Below are 17441 nucleotides of genomic sequence, written 5' to 3' on the forward strand. Positions count from 1 at the left end.
GCAGCCCTAAAGTGACATGACAAAAGTTAACAATAGTTAACTTTTTATTTGGTATGTTTAGATAAATATGAATATAATTTATAAGATCATATATTATACTTTTAAGTTGGATAAATTTAAAAAATGATGATAAATATATTATTCCCAATTAAAAACCAATATCTACATATATTATTATCCCAATCTTTTCTCCCTAAAAAATATTCATATGTTTATTATACATTATAAGTCTGATCTAAAAGTTTAACTTGGTTCGGTTTGGATTATTTTAAAAAAAATTCATTTCTCCCAAATCACTTAATTTATTAAAATTTGAAAGAGAGAATGAAAAAATAACAAAATAATTTTTCTCACTTTTTATCATATTGTTACTGTCAATTATATGATTCTCTTCCCCATCATCTCAATGAATTAAAAAGGTAAAAAAATGAGAGAAAAGAGAGAAATTATTTTAATTTTTCAAACGAATCAAATTATATATTACACGTCATTCCCTTAATCAAATTCACTCTTCCAATCATTTATCTATATATTAATATCTTTTATTAAAAAATATCATCATCTATTCAAAATCACCATCATTTATTAATTTTCAAATATCCAAAGCCTTGTCTGAATAAGACCCTCAAACACTCACAATTAGGTCTAGTAAGACAAGAAAAACAAATTTTATTTTAGCTAGGAAGCACGTAATCTGATTGAATAAAAAAATAAAATAATTTATTTTCTTTCTCTTCTTACATTTAATTTTTTTCAACCAATAAGATAATGTCATGTCGTTCCCTACTCTATCTATTATTGATTTATATTTCAAGATTTTCAATCATCAATCTTTATTCAATTTCAATCAAGAATTTTCTACTTTTATTTTTAACCTTAGATATAAATTTACCTTTATATTTTACACTTTTGGATCATCTATATCAATCAAGTTTTTGTTTCACTAATTTTGTTTTGTGAGTCATCTAAAATAAGTCTCTGTAATACATTACATGAATTAAACATATATTCATCATTAATTAATAAAAATATTTATTTTTTTATTAAATTTAAATTTTCATTACACCTATTAAAAGTATATTTTTCTATTTAATTAAATATAAACTGTATTAAACTTATTAAAATAAACATATTTAACATTAAAAAATTTTGAGATAAAAGTTTAAGAAGTTAGAAAAAATGTATAGTATTGTAAATTTTACTCTTTTATATATATATATATATATATATATATATATATATATATATATATATATATATATATATATATATATTTATTATAATAAAATCTGTAAAAACAAAAATTCAAATTATTTTTTTTATAATATTTTCGTTTTTTTATTTAGTAATAATAATTTTGTAATAAACTTTCTAACAATAAAATTTTATTAACAGAAATGTATATACTAGGATTTTGTAAGATTTTATAATAACGGTTCAAAATTGCTGATAAATGATTTAAAATTCAAAAATTATAAATTTCTCTTGTAACTTTGATTCATTTAAAATTAAAAACCATATATATATATATATATATATATATATATATATATATATATATATATATATATATATATATATATATATATATATATATATATATATATATATATATTTCTCCTATAACTTTGAAAAAAGCCGTTTCAAATTTCAAACGATTAGGTTTTAAATTTAGTCTTCTTTTCCATTTACCTCTCTCCTATTATCCGATCAATCCCTTAATTTACCTAGAACAAAAAATCTATAGTGTTCATTCTCGATCGGTTGATTGAAGACCACTCGGCCAGATATCATCGATGGAAAAGAATCGAACCGAGTAAACGCCTCCTATTCTCTCATGACGCTGTCTTGTTCTTCGTCCGCGGCTCCTCCGAGTTTCGTTCAGCAGAATCTGTCTGACAATGGAAGCGGAAAGAATTAATACCAAAAATACGGTAATGAGCGGGTTCCAACCGGAACTGTTAATATTGATCGTGATTTGATTTCTGTTTTGTTTTTCAGTTTAACTTAATATTTTGATCATTTATAGATAATGATGAGTTAACCGTTTCTGATTTTGCTTATAATTAGTTATTTATAACACATAATCATGCTATTAAAGAACAGGGGTTACTGTCCGTCCTTAATCTTATGCTAATTATGAGGAGATTTATCTGTAATAATTGTGACAAATTATTTCAAATAGATTAAGAGATTCATAGTTTAATCAAATTGTATATCTAGCTGTTATCCAAATAGATAAAAAAAAAAAGATCCATTGAAGATCACAGCCAACTGCAGCGGATGGAAATATAAGAAATAGAGGATGAAGATGAGTTGTTATTGATTAAGGCATTACTAATTCTCCCTTAATTTAGTCTATATGTTATTGATTTCCACTTGCATTTGACAGAACTTTTCTAATCAATTTAAAAATGATCGATTCGTTCTTATTCCATTTATTTACTCTACTTTCTTTCGTTTATGGTGGGTGACCAGATAGAATGATATAGTCTCAATTCAATGGAGGTGTGCAAACTGAACATTCCGTTAATTTTATTTATGTATAATTCCTTTTTCTTAAGTGATAGGTTAATTTTAATCCATTATTATTTACGAAATCTTTATTTGAATAATTATATCTACTCATTTTCTTGTTGGCTAAATATTTATTGTAAATTTATATTCAATATGTTAGAAATAATATGTGCAATTTTTCATGAAAATTTTAGTACAAGAATGATTAAGTTTTGTTTGAAAACCCTAAACCAGATTTCTTAATCCTCTCATAATATTAAATTTACCGGTCTCGACTTGAATTGTTATTACATGAAGAAAATACATATCATCATCAACTACCAATTCGAACAGCGTGAACCTCTCATATTTGCAATATATTATTAAAATCTTACACTTTTTCTAATCAAATAAAATTTAAATTTTTAAATACATAAAATTTTTAAATGCATGGTATAATTTTTATGCATAATAGATTTTAAGAATTATCAAAATTCAAATTTAAATAATTCATATTTAATTGAAAATAAATAAACTTATATGCTATCCTTAGTTTTAGTTTCACTTTGTAAATGTTAAAAATATTGATAAAATTTGTATTATATTTATTAAAATCTTATTTTAATTTTTTTCTATTTAATCATATATATATATAATTTAAATTTTAAATACATAAAATTTAAATAAAAAACTATTACTTTATTTAATTTGATTTTTAACATAATAATTACATTTATTTTCTATTTATTCAAATATAATTAAAAATTATATTTTAATTAAAATGATTTTTATTAAATTTAAATTTGTATTAATTGTTTTAAAAACATATTTTGAATTAAATTTTATATAGTATTTTACTTATATATATCTTTATTAAGAATATTATTTATTTTTGAAAATATTTTTATAATATTTATAAATAATTTTAAAATTTTAATTAAACTCATATTTATTATTAATTCATAAACAAATTTTTATATTTTGCATTAAATGTATTTTTATTAAATTTAAATTTGCATTAAACTTAATAAAATTTTATTTTTTAATTAATTTAATATAATTTAAATTTTATATTAAACTTACTTTCATTAAATTTTAATCTGGATCATGTTTATTAAAAACATAACTAAATCAATTTAAGAAGAAGTGTCAAATAATTTTAATGAAAGAAGTTGTAGTTACAAAATCAATTAATGAGTTCATTTATTTGAACAATAATTTTATTTTTGAATTTACAAATATAAATTCACTAAAAATCGTATAGAATTGAAAAATCAAAATAATTTATAAACTTATAAAATAATAAATTTAAAATCATTAAAATTAATTAGTTTAAGAGTTTATTTAAATTAAAATCAATATTCTAATTCAATATGGTAAAGTCATATAATTTTAAAAGTTGAATTAAAATTTTAATTAGGTTAACATTAACAATCCATTTAGAAATTCAAATTAAGATGAATCATGATACAATTTTTAAGAAAATAAAAATATTCTTATATGCTTATTTTAAAAGATGTGAAAATATATATTTAGAAAGAAACAAAATATAGAGAAGAAACCTATATAAATATATTTATAAGTTTAATACTGTTAAATACTAATTTATTATTTAGCTAATGAAAGAAATCTAATGATCAATTTTTTTTAACTGAACTAACATAAGTATAAAAAGAAAAAAATAAAGATAAAAGAAGGCACATGTAATTTGAGGAATCAAACAAGCCCGCCCATGATAGGAAGAAACATGATGCTTAAAATTAAAGCTAGCCACTTGTTTGATCATTCATATAGGATTATTTAAAAAAAAAAGTGTAATTTGGGGGACTTCTTTTATTTGATATAAAAATAATTTATTTAAATAATTATTAAGTAAAATGAAGAAAATATATTATTTTTTACTTATAATTTAAATAACTAATTTGACGCAACATTGGAATGTAGGAGATCATGAAGTCACATTTAAACACTCTAATTAGTATATAAACTCATATTTAATAATATAATATAATAATAGAAAAAATACCTTGTTAAGGTCACGTGTTCGATTATTCACACCGTAATTTAATATATATGATAATTTAATGTTAAGAATGTGATTACAAATTACTTAGGATTTAATTTGAATATGGTGTTAAATGGTTTAGTAAGGTTGTAGTTGAATCAAATTGAAAAGTTTTCATGATTTAAAGATAATTTGAATGAATTGAAAGGAGTAGAATTTAAAATTTAAGAAATGAATAAATGAACTTGATTTGGGGAATTTAATATACCTTTTGATTTCTTTTAGAAAATGAACGGTAAACGATGAGCAATTGAAAACATTATTGAGGATTAAATTAAGTTTATTAGTGACGATTTAAGTGAATTATAATTAAATTAAGTAAAATAGATTTAATTTTAAAATCTGTTCAATTTAATAACTCAATTTATCTTCAATTTAAGTAATAATTAAAAGTTCAAAATGAAATTGGAGGTGTGTCTATAAGGTCGGGGAATGTTGTGTGGGCTATTTAAATAACTAAACATAATCAAATATTATTTCACTTTTGTTCTCATATATTACATCAATCATTTTATTAACCAAAACATGAATATACTTTATATTTAATTTTAATTTTATTTTATCAATATATATTAAACTCTTTAATTTTTATCAAAAACAATTATCATCTTCTTAAAATCATAATCTATCATTACTTTTTAAATTATTTAAAAAAAAATTGAATCTGAACAAGTTTCTAAGTTTGTAAGGCTTGTCTTAATATTATCAAAAAAAAATTTCTTGAATGTAGTATTTACTAATAAATATATTTTGTAAATGTGATATATGTGTATTTCTAGATATTATTTGTAATGCTATATCAAATTTTACTGCATTTCTTCTTTTATAAGAGATAATTTATGATGTTACCTTAAATAAATATTATTTATTTTTATTATTTTTCTTTATATATCACATTGTTAAAATTTAGTTTCTCAGCTGTTTGAGGTTTTCCCTCTCATTGAAACCCACATTCCATTTGTCTTTTGTTTTCTTTTCGGTTTCCCCTGTTTTCTTGTTTCATGTATTATTCTGACCTTTGTTTCCACCCCGATTTCTTCCAAACCAACATTGTTTTCCTTTTGTTCCCCTATGTTTTCCTTCTTCTTGCTCGTCTCCTCTGTTTTGTTCTACTTTCCTTTTTTTCTTTGTGAATTATCCGTTTTCTTGGTTAGATCATAATTTCAAAAGAATCAACAAAAAATCATTTGAAAATTTTTGTTTATTTGAAAAGTTTCTAAGGTTGTCATCATTTCCTTCTTTAGCTAGAGTATCTTTGTTTTTATGAATGGTAATGAGGTGTGTGTCCCTTTTTCTTTCCTGTTGGTTATCTGCATCCTAAACTTTCTTTGGATGAGTGAAGTAGGAATTAAATACCTGAAGTGCCTATTTGAGATAATTGGCGAGGCTTGAGCCAATAGTTTGTAAAGAAGATAAATTCCCTATTGTGGAAGCCTTCATGTTTCCTGATGTTGATTCTAAGTGGCAAAAGCAGACAAATTCCTAATTAGTGAAGCAACAAACAAGAAATTAGTATAAGTAATATTCTACATAATAGTGAATTTATACACTACAGAAAATCAGAATGTTTTCTAATGTCGACCGAGATAGCCAGTCGACCGAGAGTGCAACCACAGTTGGCTATGAGTGAGAGACTTGACAAACAGCGGCGCTTACATCGATTCTCGATCAGTACGATTGAAACCCTAACGACACTTGCGAATATTTCAATTGGGGATTCTACGACACTGTCAAACGTGTCGTTCGTGGCGACCATGTTGTTGATTGTGCTGTATAGCCTGTGCAGATCGTGCCACGACACTTACAACGATGCGCGATTAGTACGATTGAAACCCTAACGGCGCTTGAAAATGATCCAATCGGGGATTACGCGACACTACGGGTTGTTCCGTTTGTGGCGATCGTTTCATTCGTGCCTTTGATTGTGATTTATCGACCGTGTCGATCGTGTTTACGATTTAAACTCTAGCTACACCTGGGGATGATCAAACCGGGGATTCTGCGGCGTTTTCGAACGTGTCGTTTGTGGCGATCGTGTCGTTCGTGTCGACTGTGCCGTTGATTTTACTATATCGTGCGTGCCGCTCCTTCCGTCGTTCTGGTCGTGTTTCAATTGTCGAGTGATGTTTCTTGTTTTTTCGTTGATGCGATTGAATTTTTAATTTGTTATAATTGCTGAGCATAAAGATGTGCACGTTCTTGGAGAAGAATTTCAAAAATCTGTCGCCGGAAATCTTCAGATCTTGACTTCACTTTATGGTAATTATTCTTATGTTTAAAAGCATGTTCTTACTAGTCTTGTCAAAACATTATCCGTTAGACTGCACGTCTAACTACGTATGTCTAATAACCAATACGTCTAATGAACTAGATTCAAACTAAGTCAAACTTAGCATGTTTTGATGCACTTGCACAAAAATAATTAGACGACTTAGTTTCCTTCTTATTTAAGTTTTACACAAGTTCATCATCAAAATACCGTTAGTCAGAATAGTTTGACCTTTAGTCAAAATAATTTGACCCAACAACAATTAACATATTTTTTACATGTTTAACACGTTTAACATGATTTTCATGTTTTTAGAATGTTTAACACATTTTTCACATATTTACACATTTTGGCACGTTTAAAACGTATTTAACATTTTAACACGTTTTTAGCACATTTAACATGTTTTGACAAGTTTAACATATTTTTGGTACGTTTAACATATTTTAGCACATTAAACACATTTTTAACACATTTAACACATTTTTCATGTTTAACACATTTTTTACGTTTTTGGCACGTTTAACACGTTTTTGACATTTAAACACGTTTAACATGTTTTGGGATATTTAATACGTTTTTGGTACGTTTAACATGTTTGACAAGTTTTAACACGTTTATGGCACATTGAACACATTTTTGGCCAATTAACATGTTTTGGCACGTTTAACATGTTTTGACACATTTAAAACACATTTAACAAGTCTTAGCACTTTTGACACATTTTGGCACGTTTTACACATTTTTGACAATTTAACACGTTTTGGCCGTTTGACATACTTGGGAAACATTTAAAATTTTCGGTCCGTTTAATTTATTTTTTGCAATGTCTAATATTTCTTTGACATTATTATACGTTTTTTTGATCCGTTTAACTTAATTTTGATTTTTTGATATTATTTTAATTACTAAATTAGTTGATGAAATAATATGTGAGATTAATATGAATTATTTAAATCATTTCAAAACATAAATTTTAAATATGGTAAACCCTATTAATTTTAAAAAATAAATTAAGTCATTGAACGGACTGAAAATATTAAATGTCTCACAAGTGTGTTAAACGTGCCAAAAACGTATTAAACATTTCAAAACATGTTAAATGTGTCAAAACGTGATAAATATGTAAAAAAATATATTAAATATGCCAAAAACGTGAAAATGTTAAACGTGATAAACGTGCCAAAAATGTAATAGATGTGCCAAAAACATGATAAATGTGTTTCATGTGTGAGAAACAAGTTAAACGTGTCTTAATCGTGAAAACGTGTTAAACGTATAAAAAACGTAATAAACATGTCAAATATGTGAAAATGTGTTAAACATGCCAAAAATGTGTCAAAATGTGAAACATGAAAAATGTGTCAAAAACGTGTTAAATGTGCCAAAACATGAAAAATGAGTCTAAAACGTGCCAAAACGTGTTAAAAGTGTAAAAAACATGTTAAACGTGCCAAAAACCTAAATACATGTTAAACGTGTGAAAAACGTATTAAACGTGTTAAAAATATGTTAAACGTGACATAAACGTGATAAACGTGTTTAATATGTGAAAAACGGTTTAAACATGTGAAAAACGTGTTAAAAACTTGAAAAACGTGTTAAATGTATTAAAAAAGTGTTAAAACTGCAGAAAACATAAAAAAACGTGTTAAACGTGCCAAAAATGTGAAAAATATGTTAAACGTGTGTAAAATGTGTAAAATGTTCCAAAATCGTGTTAAATTTTCTAAAAACATGTTAAACGTGCCAAAACGTGAAAAAATGTGAAACGTGCCAAAAACGTGAAAAAACATGTTAAACGTGTCAAAAACGTGTTAAATGTGTCAAAAACTTGTTAAACGTGTAAAAAACGTAAAACATATTAAACGTGCCAAAAACGTGTTAAACGTTCCATCAACGTGTTAAGCATGTCAAAAACTTGTTAAGTGTGTCAAAAACGTGTGTAATGAATTAAAACGAATTACATACTTTAAATAATTAAATTTATAAAAATAATAATTTGAACACTTTAAATAATTAAATTTATAAAAATAATAATTTGAACAGTAATTTTAAAATATAAATAATCAGATTTATAAGAAAATAATTTAAATTAATATATTAAAATATAAATAATCAATTATATTAAAATAGTAATTTAAATATATAATATACATGATAAATTTAATATGAGTTAAAATGGTTAAAATTAATAAAAAAAAATAAACTAAGTTTTAATAGTTAACTAAGTTAATTTGAAAATACCTTAATCTAAAAAATTAAAATTATAATAAAAACTCATATAGTATATTTTATTTTATTATATATATATATATATTAAATTTAAATATTTTAAAAACATTGATATATAAATATATATAATATAATAATAATAATAAAATGTTATGTTTGAAATTTAAAATTAAAATTTAAAATTTGACGTGTATTGAGATGCGTGTGTATTGAGATTCGTGGAAAGATATTTGAGAATATCATCAAATATTCTCAATCAACCTTGGAGGAGGTACCAATAAAGTAAACAACAGAAATTTCCCAAATCTTTAAGGAAATCATGTTGAATTAAAAAGTAAATCTTAACAACAGAAAATTTTCTAGACAATTAAAAAGTAAATCTTTAAGGAAATCATGTTGAATTAAAATCTGAACTCTCTTCAATATATATATATATATATATATATATATATATATATATATATATATATATATATATATATATATATATATATATATATATATATATATATATATATATATATATATATATATATATATATATATATATATATATATATATATATATATATATATATATATATATATATATATATCAGTCTTCATTGGCCTCTATTGGCAATTCACGATCCAAGTTGCGCCGCCACCGTAAAAATATCGAGGATCCAGTCGTCTTTCATGTCTATTCCTCTTCTCCCGCATCATTTCGTTAGGGTTGAAGCAGGTTATTCGTATGGTCAAACCTGTTAATGACAATCATCGGAGGATCTTCACGATCATATTAACAGAACTGCTCTTCGGATTGAGTATCGGTCTCGACGGTCGGTTCGGTTTCGGTCTAATACTGGTGTTGATTATTATGGTTCAGATTAAACTCGGGAGACTCTTAGATGTGGGAGTATTCACATCTATGGATCGATGTCGTCCCTCTACTAATTTTAATTCCTTCTACTCTTCTCATTTACGTCTGTATTATTTTTCTATGTTTCACTCGTTACATGTGTGTTTGTTTGTGGGCAAATGATGTTCCTTGCATACCGTATTTACCTAGAACCGCCACTATCAACAATTTTTTTCAAAATCCAATGGATCATCAATTAATGATAATAATGATGATGATACCCTAAAAGTGACGGTGGTTGCGTAGAAGTAATCTGATTATACTGTTACCGATGCCTGCTGATTTATACGTTCCAAGTTAGAGCAGAGCGACTAAGAGATTTCACTTACGGTAACTATCTAAATTGATAATCTAATTTGTAATTCTTCTCTAATCTTGAGATCAGATCTCCATCATTGTTGAGACGTGAGAACGCTAACCAGGAAATGTGGTGTAATTAGAAATCTTAAAATGAGTAGTGGAACATCATTATCTATGTTCATTGTTTTTCAAGATATTAGGATCATTGATAATATATATTTTTCATGTTGATGTATTAGATGTTCACGTGGATAAGAGCACTTTTCATCTATTTGATAAATTCAATCTGAAGTATAATTTTGTGGTAAAAGTATGCTTAAGAAGATCTTCCTTAAACAAGACAATCTTATCCATGTTTTTCTTTATCAACCTTTTTATCCTTGGATATATAAATATATATTTTGCATGTGTTGTTGATGTTCTTGAAATGAAGCAGTTTTGCCCTTATTAACAAGCAATTCCCTAATAAAGTTCATAATTCAGGAGCAAATTAGATCTAGATTGTATGTTGCTTATCATATCTCAGATAATATTGTCAAATACAAAAATATGTGATCTTGTTCAATGTTTATTTTTTTATGAAATAATTAATGGCGTAGGGGATTGATTGCATTGGTCATGGGTACTAATTTGCTCACAATTTAAAATTATATGAACAATCTTGCCCTTTAAATAGTTCAAATGCAAATACACTACAATCAAATAAGTTTAAAGGCAAATATGCTTTTAAGTACATTTTGTTATGCAATTCTGAACTTATTGTTTAAAGAATTGAATGATGTAATATGTTGCTTTAGATAGCAACATGAAGATGTTGTGATTGCAACTCTCAATTTTTGATTAAAGTCAATATTGCACTACTTTCCTACTATTTGAATCATTTTCTTAAATAGGTCAATTCATGTATTTGAATTGCCATGTGTAGTTTTGTCTCTCATTAACTAAAATTTTCAGTCACTTATGTTTCATATCTTAACGAATTATCTTCCATCTTCTCAACATTAATAGGCATTTCTGTGCTGAATTGACAAAACAAGTTTTCTCATACCTTTCTGTAAACAAATATCAGGTATTCTTCATGTAATTTTTTTTGAAATATGAACCTAAGGCTCACTTGAGTAATACTTTGCATCATATTATTCTAATCGGTTGAACTATCTATGGTTCAAATTAAGAGTACTTTGATAATTTATTCATAATTATGATAGTTCGTTTTGTTTTGATTCATATTTTTTTATTTCAATTTTACGAAATACACTTTGGTCTATTTCTAATTCAATAACATAATAACACTGTGGTTTGAACACAAATTTTCAAGCGGTAGAGATTGAAAAGAAACTGACCAAGAGGCAATATGGTGCTAGTGTTTGGACTTTTAAATTTGAGCGGGTAAAACAATTTACTGAAATTGAATGATGTAAGTTTGACCTTGTTCTGTGATGCTCTCTCTTTTATTGCATTCACATTATTTTTTATACTCACACTCTATTGAATGGTTGTAACTTGATGTATTTATTTAGTTACTTTTTTTTATTATACAACTATTGACATCTTTATGTTTTATATGTTAAATTTGATTAATCTCAAATCATGAAGGTGAATCAAACGAGAGATATAAATATATCGGATATTGCTGCCATGGAGAAGAACCGTTTGTTGGTGTATAATAATTTTATTTGTCTTTTTAATGTGTTTATTATATATAATTGTTTGAATAACACTGTAAAATATATTTTAATTGTAGAATATTATTGAAATCTCCGTTCATTATATATCAGTATATATCAGCATTCATGACTTAAAGTAAGATTTCGTTTTATTCTACTTAAATTTACATTATTATATTTCTCTTTTGGCATGATTTAAATTATTTTTGTATACATAATAGATTTTAAAAATTATAAGAATTTAAATTTAAATAATCTATATTTAGTTTGGAAATAATAAACTTATATGCTATCTTAGTTTTAGTTTAACTTTGTAAACCTTAAAAATATTAATATAATTTTTATTAGATATATTAAAATATTATTTTAAATTTTTTTCTATTTAATCATATATAATTTAAATTTTAAATACATCAAATTTAAATCAAAATTAGTATTTTATTTTATTTATAAAATAATAATAATTACTTTTTATATAAATTTAATTTCTCATTAAATTTAAATTTTACATTAAAATTATTTTTATTAAATTTAAATATAAACATATTTTACATTAATTGTTTTTTATTTTATACTTATATATTTCTTAAGAATATTCTTATTATTTTTATAAATAATTTTAAATTTTAAATTAAATTTATTTTTATATTTAATTCATAAATAATTTTTTATATTTTGCATTAAACATATTTTTCATTAAACCTAAATTGTATTTTTTTTTTCAATTTAATTTAAACTTTATATTTAAATTATTTTTATTAAATTTAAATTTGAATTAAACTTATTAAAAATAAATTTTAAATTAAATTTTATTTATATTTACTTATATATTTCTTATATTAAAAATAATATTTATTTGTTAAATAATCTTATAATCTTTATAAATAATTAAAAATTTTGAATTAAATTTAAATTTATTATTAATTCATAAATAAATTTTATATTTTATATTAAATGTATTTAATTAAATTTAAATTTGCATTCTTATTAATTTTTTTTTATAAATATAATATAATTAAAATTTATTTTTTTGTAAAACTTTCTATAATTTTATTTTTTTCTATAATCTAATTTAATTTGCATTAAACTAAAATTTTTCATTATATTTTATTTATTTTTTTATTTATATATTTATTATATTATGAATATTACATATTTTGTAAATATTTTATAATATTTATAAATAATTTTAAATTTTCAAATAAACTTTTATTATATTTTTAATTCATAAACACACTTTTATATTTTAACAAAAATTACATTTTGAATTAAATTTTTTTTTCTATTTAATCAAATATAATTAAAATTTTCACTAAATTTAAAATTTGCATAAATATTATTTTTATTAAAATTAAATTTGTATTAATATTTTTAAAACCATATTTTGAATTAAATTTTATTTATTTTTTATTATATATTTTTTATTAAGAATATTATCTGTAAATATTCTTATAATATTTATAAATAATTTTAAAATTTTAATTAAACTCATATTTATCATTAATTCATAAAAACATTTTTATATTTTGCATATTTTAATTAAATTTAAATTTACACTTATTAAAATTTAATTTTTTGTATTTAATCTAAAATAATTTAAATTTTGTATTAAACTTACCTTCATTCAATTTAAATTTTCTATATTTTGAATTAATGTTTTTTAGATTTGTAATTATATATTTCTAATATTAAGAATATTATTTATTATTTAAATATTCTTATTATATTTTTATAAATAATTTTAAATTAAATTTATATTTATTATTAATACATAAACATAAATTTTATATTTTGCATTAAAATTATAAAAGTTGTGTTATTTCTATTTAATCTAATATAATTTAAATTTTTAATTAACCTATTTTTATAAATTTAAATTTGCATTAAACCTATTTAAAATAAATTTTACATTAAATTTTATTTAGATTTACTTATATATTTCTTATATTAAAAATAATATTTATTGTTTAAATAATCTAATAATGTTTAAACATAATTTTTAATTAAATTTAAATTTATTATTAATTCATAAATAAAATTTATATTTTACATTAAATGTATTTAATTAAATTAAATTTGCAATAAACTTAATAAAATTGCATTTTTATCAATATATAATATAATTTATATTTTTTGTTTTTTAATTTTATAAAATTTTATTTTTTATATAATCTAAAATAATTTAAATTTAAATTTTGAATTAAATTTATAAAAAAAATCATTAAATTTTATTAAATTTTTTTTACTTATATATTTCTTATATTAAGAATATAACTTGTTTTTTAAATATTTTTATAATTTTATAAATAATTTTAAATTTATTTAAAGTTTTATTATATTATTAATTCTCAAACATACTTTTATATTTTTATAAAATTAAAATATACCAGAAATTTATTAAACTTGCATTTTTTTCTATTAAATCAAATATAATTAAAATTTTCGTTAAATTTAAATTTGTATAAATTTATATAAAAACATATTTTGAAATAAATTTTATTCAGTTTTTACTTGTACATCTTTTTATAAAAAAATATTTTTTTAAAATATTTATAAATAATTTTAAATTTTTAATTGAACTCATGTTTATTATTAATTCATAAACATATTATTATATTTTACTATAAATGTATTTTTATTAAATTTAAACTTATTAAAATTAATTTTTTTTATTTAATTTAATATGAATTAATCTTTTATATTAAACTTCCTTTTATTATATTTAAATTTGGATCATGCTTATCCAAAATATATTTTGTATTAAATTGTCAATAAATTTTTACTTATATATTTCTTATATTAAGAATATTATTTATTATTTAAATATTCTTACTATATTTATAAATAATTTTGAATTAAATTAATATTTACTATTAAATCATAAACATAACTTTTATAATTTATATTTTACATAACTTATTTTTATTAAATTAAATTTGCATTAAACCTATTTAAAATAATTTTACATCAATTTTCTTTTAGATTTACTTAAATATTTCTTAAATTAAAAATAATATTTATTTTTTAAATAATCTTATAATTTTAAAAATAATTTTAAATTTTGACTTAAATTTAAATTTATTATTAATTCATAAATAAATTTTATATTCTACATTTAATGTATTTATTTAAATCAAATTGCATTAAACTTATTAAAATGACATTTATTTTTCTAAAAAAAATATAATATAATTTAAATTTAAAATTTGTATTAAATTTATTAAAAAAAAAGAATTTCATTAAATTTTATTTAATTTTTACTTATATATTTATTATATTAAGAATATAACTTGTTTTTTAAAATATTTTATAAATAATTTTAAATTCGAACATGTTGTCTTTTTTGTGCTTGATAATGCAAAAGATTCAAAACAACTAAAATGAGATATTTAAGGAATCTCCAAGAACATTGTGTAAGTAGAGGTAGGAGGAATTTTTGCATTACAATAATAGTGAATGTCCGAAAATGCACATAACACATACCAGGTGGAACGATTTAAATAAATTCAAGAAGCGATTCTCTAGTTTGTTTACGAACTACTCATTAAGATCAATATAATGTTTGTTATCTAAAATTTTGAGTAAAATTTGAACAAAAACAAAAACTATTTTTTTAAAAATTTGCAGGATTTTTCTAAATTTTGAGAGATTCCAGTTGTGATAATATTATCGAAAAATGTATTGGATCGAATTGACAGGTAAAATTATTGATTGTAGTAATCAATTGTTAGTTCTGATGTTAACTTCTACAAAGCCACTTATGATTCTTACAATTTTTTATTTGGATCGGAGTTTTATCATCATCTTTTACCTATTATTACCCATGTCTCATCTCATCTTTCTTTCTATGTTCTTTTGTCAATAATTTTTTTTAAAGTTAATTTTGACATCCATGACTTTGATTATCATGAAAGTTTTCGCTCTTCTGATCAGAATAGACTGGCAACTAGCACCAAACATTCCAGTTATTGGCTATATATTTAATGTTAATGGACATTTGAATTCATAATTGGATGGTAACTCTCCATATGAAGGCTTCTGCATTCGCTCGAGATAATTCTATATGGTAAGTAGACTTAATTATAATTTGAAATTTATTTTCAAGTTTTATAATTTTGTTGGAATTTGATAAATTGTTTTGAAACATTTCTCACGATATTGTTTCACACTTTTGAATATTAGTGTGATGAAAAAGTAAGCTGCTTATGTTTAAGGACTGCCATCATTCAAATGGTTTTTATAAAATTTTCTATATTAATTTTTTAATGGCAGTGAAACTGGAGTTCCTTTTCATCCATTGTCTCTTCCAGTTTTGGGCTTCTCACAAGGTGACACAACGCAATATACGTGATCGTAGCAGCATGCATAATGGATTAGACACTTCTTTGTCGATAAAAGAAAATAATTCATTAATGCATATGTTGCGCTCCCTATTCTCTATGAAATCTAAATTTTGAAACTTATGATACATTTTTTTTAGTTTATACTTTTAGCATACAATGATAAGGTGTCACGGTCCTTTCAAACTATAGTTCTATCTATGTTTATATTTTACAATTTCTATGCATTTTTATTATTTGCAAATTCATATGTAGTATGTTATTTGTCAGGTAAAATTGATGAAGATTTCAGCTCTAGAGGTTCCCACCTTTAGAGATTCCGTGAATTGGAGGGATATTAGAATGACTATAAAATTATTCGAAGAGTTGGTCTTAAGGCAGCTAATGGTTGGTCTAACAAATTTGTTCACCACGAATAGATCATGGTGATCCAAATTCTTTAACTGTCTTTGGAGAGGCAATATGGTGCTAGTGGTTGAACAATTTACTGAAATTCAATGATGTAGGTTTAACTTGGTTCTGTGATGCTCTCTCTTTTATTGTATTGCCATGATTTTTTTTATACTCACACTCTATTGAATGGTTATAACATGATGTACTTATTTAGTTCATTTTTTAATATACAACTATTGACACATTTATGTTTTGTATGTTAAGCAGGATTAATCTCAGATAATGAAGGTGAATCAAATGAGAGACGTAAATGTATTGGATATTACTGCCATAGAAAAGAGTCACTTGTTTGTCCATACATGTATAATAATTTTATTTATCTTTTGAATGTGTTTACTATATATAATTGTTTGAATAACACTATACAATATATTTTAATTGCAGGATATTATTAAAATCCTTATTTATTATATATCAACATTTATGAGTTCAAGTAAATTTTCTTTTCGTTCTTTTAAATTTATATTATTATATTTTTATTTTAGATACATGATATATTTTTTATGCATTATATATTTATTTTATATGCATATATAATTTTTATTTTATTTTTATGCATAATAGATATTAAGAATTCAAATTTAAATAATCCATTTTAGTTTGGAAATAAATAACTTATATGCTATCCTTAGTTTTAGTTTAAATTTGTAAATGTTAAAAATTTTAAAAAAATTTAAATTAAATTTATTAAAATCTTATTTTACATTTTATTTAT

This window comes from Impatiens glandulifera, unplaced genomic scaffold (genome assembly GCF_907164915.1).
Source record: "Impatiens glandulifera unplaced genomic scaffold, dImpGla2.1, whole genome shotgun sequence".
Taxonomy (NCBI): Eukaryota; Viridiplantae; Streptophyta; class Magnoliopsida; order Ericales; family Balsaminaceae; genus Impatiens; species Impatiens glandulifera.